This window comes from Lontra canadensis, unplaced genomic scaffold, assembly GCF_010015895.1.
Source record: "Lontra canadensis isolate GAN:19392208 unplaced genomic scaffold, GSC_riverotter_1.0 scaffold35, whole genome shotgun sequence".
NCBI classification, from domain to species: Eukaryota; Metazoa; Chordata; class Mammalia; order Carnivora; family Mustelidae; genus Lontra; species Lontra canadensis.
In genome coordinates, this window is record NW_022631029.1 from 17,676,470 (window position 1) to 17,696,995 (window position 20,526).

At 35.4% G+C, this 20,526-nt stretch overlaps 1 long non-coding RNA gene and 1 other non-coding gene across 2 annotated transcripts in view; both read right to left on the minus strand.

Moving 5' to 3' along the window:
* Positions 1–20,526, minus strand: part of LOC116874015 — a 644,216-nt gene that overhangs the window by 124,706 nt on the left and 498,984 nt on the right. The gene's annotated exons all lie outside the window — the stretch shown is intronic.
* Positions 16,472–16,578, minus strand: LOC116874125. Its single transcript, XR_004383930.1, has one exon. It is a non-coding gene; the product is annotated as a U6 spliceosomal RNA (small nuclear RNA).

Sequence of the window (20,526 nt, forward strand, 5' to 3'; positions counted from 1 at the left end):
CTTGCTGTGGGCCTGGACCTGAAGGGAATTCACAATAAAGGATGGTCCTTGTTCTCACAAAAGCTACCCAAAATGGGTACACCCACTCATAGTTAAAAACACACTAATCTCTGGATTATGCTAAACTCAACTGGGAGGGTAGAGTCCTCTGCCAAATTTTTCTTTTAGCCACAAAACTATATCACCAGGTAAAACCTAAATGGAAGCCCAACATATCAAAAAGAATAAAAGAGAAAAGCATAAATTCCCTGGTCAAATGGGGAGTACTGTTCACAGAGCATTGGCCTCCTCTAAAACAAACATTCACACACACACACTCTCTCTCTCTCTCCTTAGAGCTTCACAGAGTAGTTCCCAAACCACTGCTCTTGATGAACTAATGGGCAGAAAGAAGAAGGAACAGAGAGACAGAAATATGATAAAGCAAGCATAGTAGGATGTTAATGGCAGACTCCAGGTTTGGGTAAAAATTTTTTCAGTTTTTTATATGTTTAATGTTTTTAGAATGTAATTTTGGGGGAAGAAAATCTGTCCTTGTTTCCTATATTTTGAGACTCTGTGATTAGTTATGTAAACAATTTATTATATGTCCTTGATGAATTGAGCCCTTTATCATTATAAAATGCCCCCCCCTCTTTTTTTGGTAAACATTCTTGTCTTGAAGTTTACTTTGGTTAACAAAGCCACACTGACTTTCTAAAAATTAATGTTTGCACGGTATATATATATATATATATATATATATATATATATTTCATTCTTTTTACTTTTGACTCCTTATGTCTTCATATTTAAAGTGCATGTGCTGTGGTCAGCATATAGTTGGGTCCTATTTTTTAATTTATGCTGATAATCTATGACTTTTAATTGGTGTATTAAGTCTATTAAGATTTGATGGAATGATATATGGTTAGGATTTAAATTTACCATATGGCTCTTCATTCAATATTTGTATTAATTTTTCACTATACTACCTTGCCTTCCTTCTTCCTATTAAAAATGAGTATTTTCTAGATCCATCTTACTATCATTGTTGCCTTTTTAATTATACCTCTTTGTAGTGTGTGTGTTTGCCTTATGACTAATAACATGCTTCCTTATCTTATCAACATGCCTCCCATTTTATTAATATAATACCATTTCACGTAAAGTAGAAGAATCTTACGACAATGTAGTTGCATTTACGACTCCCTTGTGAGTGAGCTATTGCTATCACATTTTACTTCTATATATATGATAAACCCCACAGTACATTGTTATTACCACTGCTTTAAACATTATTATCCTTTAAGAAATTAAGAGAAAATAAAAGCAGTGTTTTTAAAGAACATACATTAATCTGCATATTTACCCTTCCTAATGTTCATTATTTCCTATAGATTCAATGTATCATTTGGTATCACGTCCCTTTAGCCTGAAGAACTACCTTAGCATTTTGTGTAGTGCAGATTGGCTGGCAATACATTTTCTTAGATTTTGTTTATCTGAAAGCATTGTCATTTCATGCTCATTTTTGAAGTACAGTTGACCCTTGAACAACATGGGTTTGAACTATGTGGATTCACTTACATGTGGATTTTTTTTATGAATAGAGAACAGTACTGTAAACTCTTCTTATGATTTTTTAAATCACATTTCTTTTTACTAGCTTATTTTACTGTAAGAATGTAGCATATAATACATGCAACATACAAAGTACATGTTAGTATACTGTTTATGTTATAAGTAAGGATTCCGGTCAACAGGAGGCTCTCAGCAGTTAATTTTTTGGTCGAAATCAAAAGTTATATGTGGATTTTCAACTGCATTGGGGTCAACACCCCTAATCCTTGCATTGTTCAAGAGTCAACAGTAATTCTATATTCACTGGACACAAAACCACATTGACGTACTTTTTCATTCTGCATTTCTTTCTGCATGTCATTCCATTGTCTTTTGTTTTAATAGTTTTTGTTTAGGAGACTAAAATAATTCTTACCATTGTTTCTGGTATAAAATGTGATGGGTTTTTTTTCCTCCTGACAGCTATTCTCTTCACCTTTATATTTTAGCAATTTGGCTATGACATACCTAGATGTGGCTTTCTTTGTATGTATCCTGATTTGATTTGCTAAACATCTTAAAGCTATAGGTTGATATTTTTCCCCAAGTTAGAGAACTTTGGACCATTATTTCTTAAAATATTTCTTTCTGACACATTCTCTCCTCTTTTCTGAGACTCCAATTAAACAAATATTAGACTTCTAGCTTTTGTCCCATAGGTCTCTGAATATATTTTTTTTTCCTTTACCCTTCTGTCCTTCAGATTAGATCATTTCTCTTGGTGTGTCTTAAGTTTACTGACTCTTTCTATAGTCCCTAATTTCCTGTAAAGGCGATTAAGCGATTTTTCATTTCAGAAATTATCTTTTGCAGTATAGAATGCCCACTTGGTTCTTTTTTTATATTTTACATGTATTTATCTGAAATGTCCCCTCTTTTCATTCATTTTATGTCATCTATTTTATGTCCTTTAAGTCCTTAAGCATATCAATCACAGCTCTTTTAAAACCATATCTTCTAATTCTAATGTTTAGGCTAATTCAGGGCCTGTTTCTATTGATTGCTTTTTTCTTATTGATGGTGTCTTCTACTTCATGTGTCCAGTAGTTTTTTATTGTATGCTGGATACTGAATGATATATTCAAGGTATCTAATTGTACTGTCTTCCTTAAGAGTTTTATTCTAGCAGGCAATTATATTACTAAGAGATCCTCTTTATCCTTTCTTTGTGAGGACTGGTCTACTGTGATTCTCTTCTTGGACCTAAAACATGGCCTTCCTCTACAGCATGGCCCTCACACCTAACGCTATCTTTTCTGGGGTCTCAATTGAATGCCCAAGTGTTCAATGGAGCCTCTTCTCTCAGGCCACAATAGAATTCCAACATCTCCCAACTCTGGTATCTTTCTTTGGCTCTTTCTTTCACTCTTTCAGCCCCCAACCTCTGCTAGGCCTCAGGGAGTCCTGCCCTACCGATGCACACTAAGTCCTCAATGATCTACAGAGGAACATCCAGGCACACTTCTAGGTGCCTTCTCCCATGCATGTCCTCTTTCTTCAGTACTCTGCTCTGTGAATTCTAGCCCCAAGAGCCTCAAACTATAAGCCCTGTCTCTTCAGTCCACTAAAACTGCCACCTAATGTTTGGCTCTACCTCCTTACTTTCTGGTCCAGGGGATGCACCTCTAGGCAGAAAACCAAGGTGAATGTAAGACCTATCTCAAGTGTTTATCTCCCCTCAAAGATCAAAGTACTGCATTGCCTATTAGTCAATTCCTCTAAATAGTTGCCTCAGACACTTTATCTAATTTTATAGTTCTTCATGAAAGGATGTCAAGATTAATCACAGATGTCTCATTGGGGCTGACAGCAGAAGTCCTCAATTTTCTAAAATCACTGCCTTTGAAAACTAAAGTGCTATAACATCTCTCTTCACTCATTATCTCATCACCAACATCTGAACTTTACAAATGATTCTATTTCTCTGACCACCCACTACTTTACCCTGCACATGAGTGAAGAATAATATTTATCAAGTGAATTACCCAGTCTCCTTGTTTTCTTTTAATGATTTATTTCTATATTTGGGAGAGAGACAGAGCATGAGTGGGAGGATGGGCAGAGCAAGAGGGAGAGAGAGAATCTCAAGCAGACTCCCTGCTAAGTGTGGAGCACAACGTGGGACTTGATCTCATCCTGAGATCATGACCTGAGCCAAAATCAAGAGTTGGATGTTCAACCAACTGAGCCACAATCTCCTTGTTTTTACTCCTCTTCCCATTTTATTGGATAGCCTATTGAAAGTTAATGTCTGTGTCTCAGGAACAGAGATAATCAGATGACAAGAAAGAGGAAGCTCAACTTTTTGCAGAAACTTTTTTTTTAAAGATTTTATTTATTTATTTGACAGACAGAGATCACAAGCAAGCAGAAAGGCAGGCGGGGGGGGGGGGGGGGAAGCAGGCTCACTGCCAAGCAGAGAACCCGATTCGGGGCTCGATCCCAGGACCCTGGGATTATGACCTGAGCTGAAGGCAGAGGCTTTAAGCCACTGAGCCACCCAGGCACCCCTGCAGAAACTTTCTTGACAAAAGCTGAGAAGATCAATTGGGCAGGAGAACTCTTTCATAGTAAGGTTCGAGGAGTATGAAAAAATTTCAGTTGGTCTAACGCATCCATTTCCAGTACATCACCACGACTAGACCTTCAAAGAAGTAATTATGTACTGGTTGTACCTTATGCCTAAGCAGTAGTTTATACTCTTTTACAATGAACTACATCTGTCTCTGGGACAGAATGTAACTTCAGATCATCAGAGAGCTTACCTAAACCAACAGCATTTAGTAACAACACTCACCTGCAAATGCACCCAGCTTGTGATAAACTTTCTTTGTACCATTTTTAGCTTCTACACATTTGAATAAAGGTGAACCCAAAGCTAACCGAACTCTCAGAAAGAAGTCTCTAATAAGTTAAGATTAATCAGTGTTCCTTTTCAGAAGTGGGAGAGGGTGTATGTTTAGGAATGTTCAAAGATTAGTTTGTTTCTTTTTCAATTTTTTATTTATTGATTTTATCTTAAAGCAAAACACAATCCCTTTCTAAGGCTTTAAATACAGATCAACAATCTAAACAGGCTGCAGCTAAGTACATCATTCTTCAAAGATCAACTCAGAAAAGAATGGGTGGCTCTAAACTTGTCATGAATCAAATATATTTAAGAGAAGCAAATGTAAATAGCAGCTAAAAATGAGGAGCAGGAGAGGAAGATTAGATCCAGTAGATGCTCCCTTTTAGGTTTGCTGAGGTGTTTCTAACTAGCTTGTGTATTGACATAACCAATGTTGTGTAATTTTTCTTCAGTTTGTCAATCCTTCTACACATTAGTAGATTATAATGTCACCTCAAGTTGATCTTTCCCATGTGTATTTGACAATTCCTTGGCAATACAGAACTTAAATGGTCACTTTCTAAGAAAAGAAACAAAGGCTAACATTTCTGATAAAGAAAGTGGCAACTTTGAGAGATGAGTGAATGGATGAATAGGTGGATGGATGGATGGGTGGACAGATGGATCGGTGGATGGGTGGGATGGTGGATGGATGGATAGATGGATTGATAGGTACATGGATTTATAAGACAAGCACTAGGTCATTCATTATTTATTTATTTGTTCAACATGGTTTTGCTGAATGGTACCATGCTAGGATATAAAAGTGAGCAAGTTAGAAGTAGTCCTATTATGGAGTTTACAGTTTACCAGGTACAAATTGAGAATTCAAGGTAAGCAAAAATGTCTACTATGTCACCTGGAGAATGTAACCAAAATGAGCTTTCCAACAACTTAGCTGGCAGCTATCTGTAATTATATACATGCCAAGTAAGATAAGAAAAGGCCTACAACCTCTCCTGGACGTGGTTTGGAGACCAAATAGGTTTTCATCATGACCTTTCCCTATAAATCCTTACGTATACCTTCCAAATGCAAAAAGAAACCAGGAGATATCACTATTACAAATCTCCTGCCAAGAACCCATTAGTTCTGTCCAAACAGATAAAAAACTGTGTTATGCTTGTTTTTGTCTTTTTTTTTTTTTTAGTTGTTTGGAGATCAAAGTCTGATACAATTTCACCGTATTTCCCTCTAAGGACACTTGTTACAAAAGTTATTAATGTACATTTTTGGCATATAAAGTCACACTCACTAAATCTTTTATCTCTTTTGGAACATACTTCTGTTTTCACCTATCAACTGCATGTTATCATAGATGCCAATCTATGGGGCAAAAAAATAAGAGAAAGCAAACATTTACAGAATCACAAGGTATATATCACCAAAAAATAAGGAGATAAAAATCTCTTTTTTAAATATAAAGAGCAAAAAAAAAAAAAAAAAAAAGAGAGAGAAAACAAACATTTACAGAATCACAAGGTATATATCACCATTCAGTGGAATGCAAAATTAGCAAATACGAAATCTGCTACTTTGGCCATTCAACTGAAAGATTTTTCTGTAAGGAGTTCTCCAAAGTACAGTCAAAATCTAGAGTTTAACAATCACCGTCCTTTATTCTGCTCTTCCTGCTGCAAATTACACACACAGAATCAGTTCTCCATAAGAAAGACCAGGGTTGGGATCAGAGGGTGCTGTAAATAGATTATAATCCTGAATTGCAAAAGGTTCATCATTTGCAAGTGTCCCTGTTTCTGCCCAAAGAGTGTCTCCAGCCTGTGTATGATGGCTATCTGTAATGGAGACAGATAGTCCCCCTTTTCTTTTTTTTAAGAACAAGATTAACCATTTGTTTCTTTCTGCTCATCCCCCAAACTCTTCCTGTCTCAGACATACCAGCAACATAATAAATATCATCTTGTTTTCTGTCTTTAAGACTTTTTATATTTATAGGCAACATAAAAACTGATATTTGGTTTTAAACAAGAAATGATTTGCAAACTTTTACCTGTAACATAACAATAGAGCAATAATCAGCCAATGATAATGATGATGATAATGATAATGGTTAGATGCTAACTTGTGCCAGGAACTGTGTTAGGCTCTCTTCACTCATTGTTTCATTCAATTCCTACAATGCCCATATGATTCATGTATTACTTTCTGTAGCCCGTTTAAGCACTTTCACATAGAAATCCGTCCTTCCCTTGCAAACATCTGCCAAAGTTGGCAATACAGGAACAGAAAAAGGGATAAGATTCTGTCCAATTGGGAAAAACAACCATAATCCTCATTAAGACCTACTCATTTTAGAATGAGGCCAGTGAAGCTATTAATCATGATTATGAGAGTAATATCTATTCACTGCACCCTATTTGAGAATTACAGCATATCATTTTTAAAATCGTAATTATTCTTTTACTCAGAGACAAACATTGATGTTTTGAGTCTTATTTATGTGTATGTACTCACTTTCTTCTGTTTGTTGATTTTTAAAAAACAAATACAGATCATATAGCAATGTAATTTGGATCTTTTTTCACTGAACATTATACTGCAAGTATTTCCCCATTAAATATACTTTTTAAGAAGATTTTCAAGTGCTACCTTATGTACCATAATTTAAAAATTCCCCAATTTACTGACATTATTTAATAGAGTATTTATTATATAAATACTGTAATACACAATTATAATAATTTATGTTTGCATGATTTTCCTTCTGAAAGATTTCCAGAAATCAAATTACCAGATCAAAAATATAAAAACTTCCTTTTTCTAGGGAGGCTGTCCCTATGCACAATTTCACCACGTAAGAATTTACCATCACTAGATCCAAGATTATATTAAATAACTTAAATAGGTGAAAATGATTTTGTTTTGCATATTTTATGTTTTATAAAATGATATCACATTGCATTCTTCTGCAACTTGCCTCTTAAAAGTTTAACTCAATATTTTTCAGATTTATCTTTGTTAATACATGCTATCATTCATTCTTTTTGCTTTTTAAAAATCATCTCTTATACTAATATTTCATAATATGTATTCATTAGCTAGTGTTGGAATTTATGTTTTCCTGAATTACAAAAAAAAATGTTATAAATATATGGAGTACATCTCTTTGGGCAAAAGAGTCATGGGAGATACAACTGTCTTCAACTTTACTGGATGATGCCACACTATATTTCACAAGGGCTGTTTGCCCTATGAATGAGAATCCCTATTGTTCCAAACCTCACCAACACTTGGTATTATTAGATTTCAAAAACTTATTTTTTTCCAATAAGATGGTTGTAAAAAGCTATGGTATAATGATTTTAATTTACATTTCCTGATCACTTTTCAGGTTGCTCAGCCTTTTATTCACTCATTAATTGGCTATTTATGTTACTTCTTCAATTTATGTTTATTCAGACTTCAACCCATTTTTAATTCATTTTTCAATTTCTGATTATTTAGGTATGTTAACTCTTTATGTATTTCCTGTTACTTTTCTTCTGTTAAACATTCAGTAAGTATAAGCATACCCTGTAGAATGTTGCCTGGATTAACATTTTCTGGAAAAATGAATTTTGGTTTTTAAAAAATCCAAATTTGATAATATATAATTTTTTCCAATGGTCATGTAGCAAAAATTTAGATTTATGACACCAAAACTCAATAGAAAAATTTCTACAAAATGACAGAGGAAAATTGTCAAGAAACTTTCCAAATCCAGTCAGTAGGATGTCAGAATCATGTGTAGGTACTCAGGCCCACACAGATTGCCTGGAATTCAAAAGGCACAATCCCTTCTAAGAATGGTTGGGTCATCAGGAATGAATCGATTAACATCAAACTAGACATGTCTGAAAAGCATGCTGAGTGTCAACACAACAGATACGCATTGCATATATTGCCCATGCTAAAAAGCCATGAGAATGGGGTGCCTAGGTGGCTCAGTGGGTTAAAGCCTCTGCCCTTGGCTCGGGTTATGATCCCAGGGTCCTGGGATTGAGCCCCACGTTGGGCTCTCTGCTCAGTGGGGAGCTTGCTTCCCCCTCTCTCTCTCTGCCTGCCTTTCTGCCTACTTGTGATCTCTGTCTGCCAAATAAATAAATAAAATAAAAAAAAAAAAGGCCATCAGACCATCAGTGTTAGCCCCACTTTGCCAATGAGTGCTTGAACTGCAAACCTTTCCACACTGCCTTTCAGTTAGTTCTTTTTGCTTCCTGTTAGAGTCCTCAAAGAGTTCAGAACATATTGAAGACAATTATGCAGAAGGAAGCAAAGCAAATGAAGAAATTTACTACATATGAAGCACGCAAAGCAAATATTTCTCAACAACCATACTAACTGTTGTGTGATCAAGAATACAACTTTTAAGTATTTTAAATCCTAACATGAGGGTTTATTGCTCAACCATGGATATTTTACTATTTTACTTACATTTCTTGAAACTAGTTGGTAAGTTGGGTTGATACATAACACATTATCATTCTTGTCTTTTTAAAATAATAGGAAATTGTCTCCGGGAAACCACCCTTGGGTGAAATGTTGGGTCATCAGGAATGAATCGATTAACATCAAACTAGACATGTCGTTTTTTTTTTCCTACGATGTTCCCTATCTATTACTCTTTGCTTTCTTCTTTTTCTATTTTTACACATTTCTCACTTAGTGTTGGTGTGACAGGTATGATCCTATTTTACAGATGAGGGCACTGACATTCAAGGAGGTCTATAGCTAGCTCTATTAGTTTCCTGCTTGTGGTTGCTATAACAAATGAACACAAACTTGGTGCTTAAAACAAGAGAAATCTATACTCTCTCAGTTCAGAAGCCAGAAGTCTAAAATCAAAGTATTAGGAGAGCCATGCCCTCCAGAGGTTTGAGGAAGGATTCCATTCCCTGGCTCTTTCAGCTTTTGCTGGTTGTTGGCATTCTTTGGCTTGAGGCCACATCACTCCAGTGCCTCTATGGTCACACTGCCTTCTCATCCGTGTGTCTTAAACTTCCCTTTGCCCTCTCTAATAAGGACACTTGTGATAGAATTTAGAGTTCCCTAGAATAATCCAGAATGATTTCCTTATTTCGAGATTCTTAACTAAAAATCACATCTCCAAGGGCCCGTTTCCCAAATAAGGTCACATTCACATGTTCCAGAAATTTGACACAGATACTTTTGTAGGCACCATTTTCAGCCTGACACATTGGCTCAAAGTCACACAGCAGGACAAATAGTAGACAAGTTCAGATGTAGGACTTGCAGACTCCAGAGTTCATGTTCTTTCTGCTCCATGTGCTAGCTTCCATGAGATTGTGTGACCTGTCATCTCTGTCCCTCCTCACACCTCAAACTAAGAGAAGTCTGCTTTACCCCAGAGTAAGGTCAGGATTCTGGACCTTTTGTCCCAGCTCCACAGACCTCTCCAAGGAGAGTCTGAAAAGGCTGAGCTGCCCATTAACACATTCCATCATGTACTCTTGGCTTTCTTTCCAACACCTGGTTAGCTTCCTGAGCCTAGTTCAAGAACTACACTAGAGCACCAAACAACCTTGCTGGCAAGAATTATTATATTATCTGCTGTGACTTAGGGAATGAAAATGGACATTTGAAAGAAACTATGCTATGTCTCCCAAACTGTCCTTGAACATTCAGTTTAAAGGTTAAGTAAGCACTTGTTTTTTGTCAAGAAATTGCTCGATGTGGAAAAAATATAAAATGTGATATTTCCACCTTCTTAACATATGGGTTAGTAAGATCTACAAAGTTCCATTCTGCTACATACTTTCTCCTTCCTTCTAAGAATGGTGATTTTCATCCACACAGATTGCCTGGAATTCAATCTATCCTCTCTTTTCCATCTACCCAGAGTTGCTATTACACCGTTTCACATTAGACTTGGAAACCTTGTAATTTTATAGGCCAATTTTATAGGCCAACCCTTCCCCGTTCAAGTTGTCATCTGAATAACATCTACATGCATTATAAACCCCACAAGACAGTGTGTTCATTTTTACTTAAATAGACATACATATTTCTAAGAAGTTAAGAAGGGCTTTTATAATTTGCCTTGCTACTTACGATGTCTATCGCCCTTCATCCTCACCTGAGGATTCAAGATTTCCATTATTTCCTTTCATCCTGAAGAACATCCCTTAGCATTTCTTGTAGTACTGGGTGGTCTGCTGACAATAAATTTTCCCAATTTTTCTTTATCTGAAAGCAATTTTATTTTACCTCTATTCCTGAAGAACAGTTTCACTGGATATGGAATTCTGGATTGATAGCTTCTGTTCCTTTCAGCACATGAAAGCTAATGTCCCACTGTTTCTAGGTTTTATAGTGTTTGAAGGTAGGTTGGCATTTTTTCAAAACGTGGGTCCCTTGTTGTATATTGTATGTTGTTTTTCTCTGACTGCTTTCAAGATTGCATCTGGGATTTTCAGCTGGTTCATAATGATGCACCTCAGCATTTTGAATACTGATAAATATATCTCTTTCACTAACTTTGGGAAGTTTGGGGCCATTATTTTTTCAAACAGTTTTATGCCCCATTGCCTATTTCCTTTCCTTCTGGGACACTAATTACCAGTATGTTAAAATTTGTGCTATTATCCCACAGGACCCAAGACTCTGGTTGGGTTTTTTTTTTTTTCTTTGTTTTCCCTTTGCTTTTTATAGGGAAAGCTTATATTTATCTATTGTCAAATTCACTGGCTGCTTGTAGTCTGTGTGTTCCAAGGGTCAGCCAGTGATTTGGGTAGAATTTATACTAAGAATCTGTGGTTCTTTCGGTCTGGCTTTCCATTTCTGAAATTGCCCCACCACTTTCTAATAGCTACAGTCACCCCAAACTCTGTACTCTGGTTCTTCTGGCCAGAAAGGCTGTGGGTTTCCCATTGGGGTTTTAGCTACCCTATGTAGTACTGACTACAGCAAGACCTCAGGATGGGGAATTTGACCCAGGCTAAACCCCTCTTCCAGGTGTCAACTCCTCTCCAGAGTCAACCTGCATTTTTTTCATTCTTCACATACAGAGAATTGATCTGTTTGTTTGTTTTGTATTTTGGTCAGAGTTTATAGGTGTTTTCTGTGGGAATTTACTTGATTGTATGGGAAGCAGAAATCACTATTTCTTATGTTTTAACTTTGTTATGTTGTCTACATTAGTCCTGACAAGTTCAGTAATGTTGCATAAACAAGTAACTCCTAGAACCTTAGGGGCTTAAAAAAACACAAAGGTTTATTTTCTGACTTATAACTCATGTCCATTTCCCAGATTAACAAGGGCTCATGTCATCCTCATTTACAGACACAAGCTGGTGACCTTCACTAACTATTTATCATCCTGACAAGGGGAAAAGGGGAATATGGTAAAAAATGCACTAGCTCTTAATGTTTTTGCCCAGAGCCAAGTTAAATCACTTCAGTTCACATTTCATTTGTCTACAGCAAAATATGTCGCTTCACTTAAATTCAAGTGTGTAAGGAAGTGTACCCATTCAAATTGCCCAGAAGGAGAACTAAGATATATGTGAATGAACCTAAAGACTACCAGGATGTCATGTCAAAAGGATTTTTTCACTTTCACAAAGTCAGTCAGTCAATTTATTTCCTCTATGTATTGTGCCTTATATAAAAAGAACTTCCCTAAGATTATAAGGTCCCAAGGTTATGACATATCCCTTATGTTTTTCCTCCAATATGTTTAAATTTTTACAAAAAGCCATTTAGCTCATTAGCATAACTGGAGTTGTGTGTGTGTGTGTGTGTGTGTGTGTGTGTGGTAATGTGTCTAACATGTTTTTCTAGGTGGATAGCCAACTGGCCCATTCACTGAAAGAACATACCCCCCTACCAATTTAATATTCCAACCTCATCTATAAAATCATTTTATGTATACATGGATCTGTTTTAATACTCTTCATTTTAACCAATGATGTATTTGCCTGGTAAATAACCCCATAGTATAAATATTTTAAGTTTTTAGTAGGTAAATACCCCACTATGGTTCTTCTTATAAAATAAATCTCGTCCAACTTTCTTTCAAAAACTATTCTAAAGTATGGTCTTTTCTCTTTTAAAATCTACAAGTTGCTTTTAAGGTCCCTTAAGAAATACTGTTTCTTTTTTGATTGTGATGGTACAGATTTGAAACAGATTATGTCTTCCCAGTAGGGAATGGTACTTCTAATCTACTAAGGTTTTCTAAGTTTGTTTGGTAGAGTTCAACATTTTTTATATAGCTATTGTGCAGTCCATTTTAGTTTACTTGTGAATCCTCTAGTTTTGTGGTCCTCATAAATGTGTAAGAACGCTATTGATATTTTACTGGGATCTTACATATAGCTATCTCTCTGAACTCTATCAGTTTTAATTGGTTTTTAGTTGAGTTTGGAAAAGACAATCATATATATTTTAATAGCACTGGTTTATCTCTTCTTTCCAATATTTATACATCATATTTAATCATATTATTTTTTTCCCTTAGCAGAATTCATGTTGTATAATGGCTAGCACAATGTTGAAATGGTTTACAGTAAAGGCAAGCACACTCATCTCATTTGTGGCAATAAAAGGACTATTTCCAGTGTTAACATTAAATAATGTACCTTGCTATAGAGGCCTCTGATACCTTGTAATATGCTGTGTAAGTTCATTCTATTCTATTCTATACTGAATGAGTATTGCTTGCTTGTTGTGTTGTTAAATAGAAAAGGGGACTCTAAATTTATTAATTCACTACTTTTATTTTCTGTGGATCAACTTTGTTATTCTCACTTAATAATGAGAGCTCTTGGGTAACCTGGTTGGCTCAGTTGATTAAGTGTTTGACTCTGGATTTTGGCTCAGGTCATGATCTCAGGATTTTGAGATGGAGCACTGCACTGGGCTCTACATTGAGCTTGAGTGTAGAGCCTGCTTAAGACTCTCTCTCTTTCTCCCACGGCCCCTCTGCACTCTCTCTCTCTCTAAAAAAAAGAGAGCAGGTAGGGGGAGAGAGAGAGAGAGAGAGAGAGAGAAAGAATGTGCTCTTGGGGCTATTAATTTTCTGCTAAATATAGCTTTGGCCATTTAAATGTATATATGTAGAGTTGTCTTTTTTCTAAGACTTTGTTACTCTACATTTGATTTCCTATTTGAATCTGCAGTTCTTTAAAAGAAATTCTTGTTTTTTATTATTGGCATCACAGTTTTTCAAGTTGTTGAGCTATACATTTACACCTTTATTAATTTTTAGTTTTATTTCATTGTAGGCAGAGCATGTAGCCTGTAAACATGTTGTGTTTCATAATACAGTTTTCTTTGAGGTTTAATATATGATCTTTTTTTTTAAATGCTTCATGACTCTGTAAAGTATGCTTTTTATTTCTAGAGAACAAAGTTCAATAAATATTTATTAAATAGACTTACTAGATTAAAATACTCAATGTATTCTGTGTTTATCTGACCCACAAAAGATCAATGTGTATTAAAATCTCATAAAACAATTTTATTTTATCAAGTTTTCCTTATATTTGTAACAGCCTTTATTTCATGTATTTTGAGACTGTTACTATGTCAATGAAAATTCAAGAATGTCAACTTCATTGTGCAGTCTCACTATTTGAATGAAAATATAATCTTCTAGAACACATTTAATATTTTCACCATCTCTGACTCTATTTTGTCTAAATATTGCTAAGATTACTTTTTTGTTTATTTTGCTTTTGCCTGATATATCTTGTCCATCTTTGGTTTTTTTGTTTGTTTGATTTAGCCAAAATGGGTCCTCTATGTTTTAGATATGTCTCTTCTCAGTAACCTATGGTTAGATTTTGCTTCTTCACTGTAAAAGAGTGTCTTGGTATTTTAATAGACTAGTTTAATGATTCTTTTATAATGTTTGAGCTTCAGAATCTGCTTTCACATTCACATTTGTTCTTGACATCATGTAAGGCACATGGGAAAGGTCATTCCTATTTTATACACGAGAAAATTTAAAACTAAACAGGTTAAATATATTTCCCATAGTTACTTGGGTAAAATATGGTGGGGGTAAGACTTAGCCAAAGGATACTGAAACAAAAGCCATGGCTTTTTACAAAGATGGTATACTTTTGTTGAACGTCAATGTTCAGATGGACTAATTGGTCAAATTATCTGTCTTTTTTTCAACTAGGTGAATTTACACTGGAGTTGGCATAAATGATATATTTCGCTATACTTCTGTGATCTTACTTTATGCTTTTTGTAGTTTATGCTTCATCGTTAATTTCTTTGCTTCCTGTACTTGGCAATTTAGGCCAGGTGGCACAGTCTTTTCTCTCTCCATTGATTTGGAAATCATACCTACTTTTGTTTCTTTTTTTTTTTTTAAGGTTTTATTAATTTATTTGATAGAGAGAAGACAGTAAGAGAGGGAACACCAGCAGGGAGAGTGGGAAAAGAAGAAGCAGGATTCCCTCAGAGCAGGGAACCCAATACGGGGCTCAATCCCAGGACCCCGAAATCATGACATGAGACAAAGGCATCAGAGCCTTAATAAATGACTGAGCCACTCAGGCACCTCCCCCCTTTCATTTCTAATAGGGGTAACAAGTATACCAAAAAAATATTAATATTTATTGAATGCATAAATAACTTTTAAACCTTTCAAATATTTGAAATTGTGGAGTCCACCCCTGCTAAAATAGAGATTTATCACCGTTTTATTTTCAGATTCTGTAAATATGATCTTGGGTTCTGTGACTACTTAGTATTAAATATTAAAATATTAAGTACATGATACTTATTAAAGCATTATCTTATATATTTTGTCTTTCAAAAGTATAGTTTTACATTTGCATTCAGTGTTAAACAATCATTTAAATCTCTCTTAGGTTTAATTAGTTACATTATTAATAATCAGTCTCCTAACATTTATTTCTCTGTTACAGAATTCTTAGGTTTGATTTCTCTCTAAATTGCCTGAGCTAGTGCTTCCTAAATCTCAGTGCATGTAAGCATTTCCTAGAATACTGTTACTATAGATAGCTGTGTTCCATGCCCAGAGAGTCAGCTTCTGGAGGTCTGGGGTGGACCAAAGAATCTGTACTTCTAACTGGTTTCCAATTAATGTTGTTACTGGACTCAGAATTTCCCTTTGAATAGCACTGACCTGGGCTACATCCTTAAGCCATTTTCCTAGTGAAAAGGCGTATGCTTTCTTTTCTCTTCTGTATTTGAGAATCTCTTTCTGTTACTTTTACAAGTAAAAGACAACCTAGGTTTATTTACCTTTCTTCAGTACACTCTCCCATGCTGTTCCAAGCAAATTTTTGAAAGGTAAATTGTTTTCTTGCCTGACTGCTTGAAGGATTTTTTTTCCTTTATTCTTGGAATTAAAAAAAAAATTGCCAAGTTGTAATAGTATGGAACCCTTTTCATTAATGTTGCCCAGAGTATGAAAAACTCTTTCAATTTGCATACTGAGGCTTTTTTGCTTTTGTTTTTGTTTTGGCTCTAAAGAACTTTTATTAATTTTTGATTACTACTTGTGTTCCAATTGTTTCTGTCTCAAGAACATCTATAATTCTTAGATTTGGTCTAGTGTTTAAGTTGATGATCTCTGCTATATTTTTAATCTTCTCTATTTCATTAATTTAATTTTATTGTCCTTTTCTCCATTTTGACAGAACTTAATCAATTTTTCTCCTACATTAGTGATATATATGTATTTTTAAATGTTTATTTCTTTTCAGCTTCTAATGCAGATTTTTAATTCTGTATGGCATTTTGGTTTCTTTATCACATTTGCTTGACTAACTTATCTCTTTTTCCAAACCATCCTACTTTCTTTTAGCTTCAGCTTATTCTTGCACTTCTCTTTCTGTTTCCTGAGGTTTCTGAGGATACCAAGCTTCTAAATATCCTTTCATGTTCCTGTGGCAAAGCATCCTGTGAGGTCTATAACTCTGGGTCTCTGAGATACTGTTCCTTCTTTCTTGTCCATCATGATTTTTTTTTATTAATATGGAATGCTTCACGAATTTGCATGTCACCCTTGCACAGGGGCCATCCTAATCTTCTCTGTATTATTCCAATTCTAGTATATGTGCTGCCAAAGTGAGCACTGCCCATCATGATTTAAAAAAAAAAAAAATCAGTTTATCATGAAAGAGCCAGTATTTGCCAAGAAAGAAATGATGACTGTCTTATTAATGTGTTACTTGAATCCCCTAAAACTGGATCATAAATTGGTTTCCATAATTCCTAATCCCAATTCCTAGTCTCTAGAAGCCATTTTGTAGAGCTCCTTGGGATGATATAGAATCTTCTAGTACCACTGCCTGGATCTATGTCCAATCTGAATACAAAAAATAAACCACAGTACTCTCTTTACCTTCAGCATACTTATAGTTCTTTAATTATGATAGATACTGACAAATGTACTTCTAAAAATATTATTGTCCCCAACAATAGAAGGCAAAACACTGACCTTCCCCAAAGATGTCTACACCCTATTCCCTAAACTCTGTGAATATGTTAGGTTACACAGCAAAGGAGAATTAAGGTTGTGGATGGGATTAACGTTGCTAATCATCTGACTTTATTTTATTTATTTATTTATTGCTAATTATCTGACTTTAAAATAGAGAGATTATCAACTATTACTCAGGTGGATCCAACCTAATCACAAAGGTCCTTAAATACAAAGATAGGCGAAGAGTTAGAGTGAGGCAATAAAACAAAGACTCAACTGGTCATTGCTGGCTTTGAACATGGATGAGTACCACAAGACAAGGAATGTGGACAACTGACAAAACCTGAAAAAGACAAGGAAACAAACTAACCCCTAGGGACTTGAGAAAGAAATTCGGCCCAACCAACATGTTGATTTTATTCCAGTGAAGTCATTTTCAGATTTCTGATCTCCAGAACTTTAAAATAATAAATCTGTGTTGTTTTGAGTCACTATGTTTGTGGTGACTTTTTACAGCAGCTATAGGAAACTAAAATACGACATGCCATCTACCATTTGTATTCTCTATGTCAATGCAGAGATAGAAGTCTGCGTTAATAGTACGGTTCAAACATCACTTACACTGTATAGGAATTCTCACTCTTGTAATTAGTCTCTGCATGTTTCTGAACCAAGGCAATGGGGGCAACTAAAAGATTAAAGGTCTTTCCTCCTTCTAGCCATAGCACAAGTGCACCGAGTTGAAATGGTTCATTCCAGTTCCACCAAACTTCAAATTAGTAGAATCCTTTACAAGAATTTAGAATAGCTTTGACTGTAAGAACTAGTTTTTGGTGGTAGTAGCTTTATGTGTGTGTGCACGTGCATGTACACACACACACACACACACACTACTATCCAGGCATCAATTTAATTTCATATAATCTTCAATCCCTTCTTGGTTAAGGTATTGATCCTCTTACTTCACACCCTTGTGAGTGAATGAAAACTTGGGAAATTATACCTTTATATAAAGTGAGAATGCGTTTCTAACTATAAGAATTATTTTTCCTCCAAATAGGTAGAACCAAGTCCTATTTTACTTTTGCACAGCACTACTTTTCCCTAGGGAAAGAGTAAAAGATCACATTTCTAAATGTTTCTCTCTCTGGATTGGAGGCTAGTAGGAATGTGATTTCCATACATTTTGATTTGCCCAAGTAGATATTTCTCTACTCACTGGTCTCTGGAAATCACTGTGTTTACTCAAGATTTAACTCAAGAGGCTAAAGTCATGGGTAAATACTAAGAGGGAATTGACAAAGGCATATTAAGTTCTAGGGAATAAACTATACTTTCCTAAAAGAAACACATTATTATAGAGTTGACACAGAACGGCTTTCTGCCTTTTGAGTATCAAAGGCCACATGAGCGGCCAACACTCTTCATGTGATCTTGTCTTGCAAAATTTCTGCACAGCATATAAAGGGCCAAAGCGACACACTTTAATGAATAGCACAGACTCATTCACCAATACGTACTAGATCTTAGGCCACTGGGCTTCTTATTGCTCCTACTGTAAGAATCATCTTGTGCTTGCATGCTGAATACAATTGTTCTAAATACACAGGTCTTTATCTGGACCAACACCTATTGAGGAGGAAGGGTCCTCTACTATTAATAGGCAAGAGGGTATAACATTTCCCACCATTATGACCATCAAACAAGATAAAGCCTTTTTATCTCTGGGAGGATTAAATCAAAACTTAGATAGACTGACCGTGGAGATGAGCCATTAGTCTTCGTGAGATAAATATGAATACTTGGTGGTATTATTTAATAGAGCTGCAGAGAATACTGAGGAAATTAAGCAGGCTCATATGAGAAGGACTAGAAGGCAAATGTGAGATCCATAAGGACATGGGTAGGACAGAAGGACACTAAGATGTTGAATTTTGTCTGAGCATGATACTTCTCTGGTAAAGCTAACTGGTGGGCTCCTCAAAATAAAGATATTCTCTGTGGTGTTGGCCAATGTGAGCCCAATGTGAAAGAACATGAAAAGCATCATAACTCTTTAAAAACAAATAAATATTTTCATTTTCCTAGGTACCTATGAAACAAGTGGTTAAGAGCATGAGCTCAGAAGTCAAAGGGATGAATGTTCAAATCTGGCCTTGGACCTCACAAAAATACAATGTAACTTCTCCATGCCTCATTTCCTACATTTGTAAACTGGGGATAATACCATTACCTCACTGATTACACTGGGAGCTATATATATCAGCTATGATAATACATATAAAGCTCCTAGCATAGTCCTAACCTGTACTAAGAGCTAACTATAACTACTGCTCCTGCTAAAGAGAGGTTGCAAAGCATTCTGGGTAAGAATAGGACTGTTGAACAAGACTGTCCAAGCAGGCTCTGCCATTTAATAGCTGTACAATTTGGGTAACTTATTTAAATTATCTGTGCCTCAATTTCCTCATCTATAAAATGAGAGCAATAATAATAATTATATCAGTGTCATCTTGAGGACTGAGTTAATGTTTGTAAGATATTTAGAAGAGCATCTGGCATATAATGTGTTTGATAATACATTATTCACCTCTCTTGGTTTTAAAACTGTGATCATGGGAAGTCAAGGGCTCTGCAATGATACTCTGGGGGTCTGTGTGGTAGAGTGGAGATAAGGAAGGTATGGCCCAGCCTCTTTCTCTATTTAAACAGAGTAACTCTGTTTTACATTTTGAGCTCTTAGGCAAGATTTTCTTTGAGTAAAAGGTCCTGCTGTTCAAAAAAAAAAAAAAAAAAGGAAGTAATAGAGGGAAAGAGACAGGCAGTGGGAGAGAAAGGGAGGTGAGGAGAAAGAAGGAAACAAACCAGGGATCTATACCAAGAGGCCCTCATATAAAATACCTATATCAGTCTGGTTTCTACAAAATATTACATATTTTTATATGCATTATTTAGCGAATTTAACCAGGTCATTTTTAAGGTTCCCTATAGACAGAAAATTGTTTCTTGAAAAGTGAATTTTAGTAAATTCAAATTTTAAACACACAACTTCCCAAACTTCTTTAGGGTAAACAAAAATCTCGATAATTCTAATTTAACATGCAAATCATGAATATTCACTACAGTCAAATGAATAATAAATCACCCCTGACTTCAAGTGCTTGCCATGGAAAATTGCCTATTTCCTTAAACACGAAGAAATCTGTTTTTAAATTGTTTTTTTTTTTTTTATTATTTTTGCCCTCATGATGGTTGCTCTTCAAAGCAGCTTGGAAAATGTGCCATCTTCAGCATTAAGGAGCTACAGAAGAAATGATAAAAGCAAAATATGGTATCATTAACAAAAGGAAAGATAGAGTCCATGGATCAGAAGGCTGGGTTCTGGGATAATTTTTTACATGTTACCAGATAAAATTTATGATATAAAAGGGAATGTTCCTTAGTAATTCTGAGTATTATTATCTATTTGAATAATAAATCAAAAGGCTCTTTATCCATTTATGGCTGAAATTATGACCTTAGACAGGTTACTGATGTGATTTACTCCATTGATGCCAATGAAATGGAAACCCAGTGAATATCACTGGATGGGCCCCGT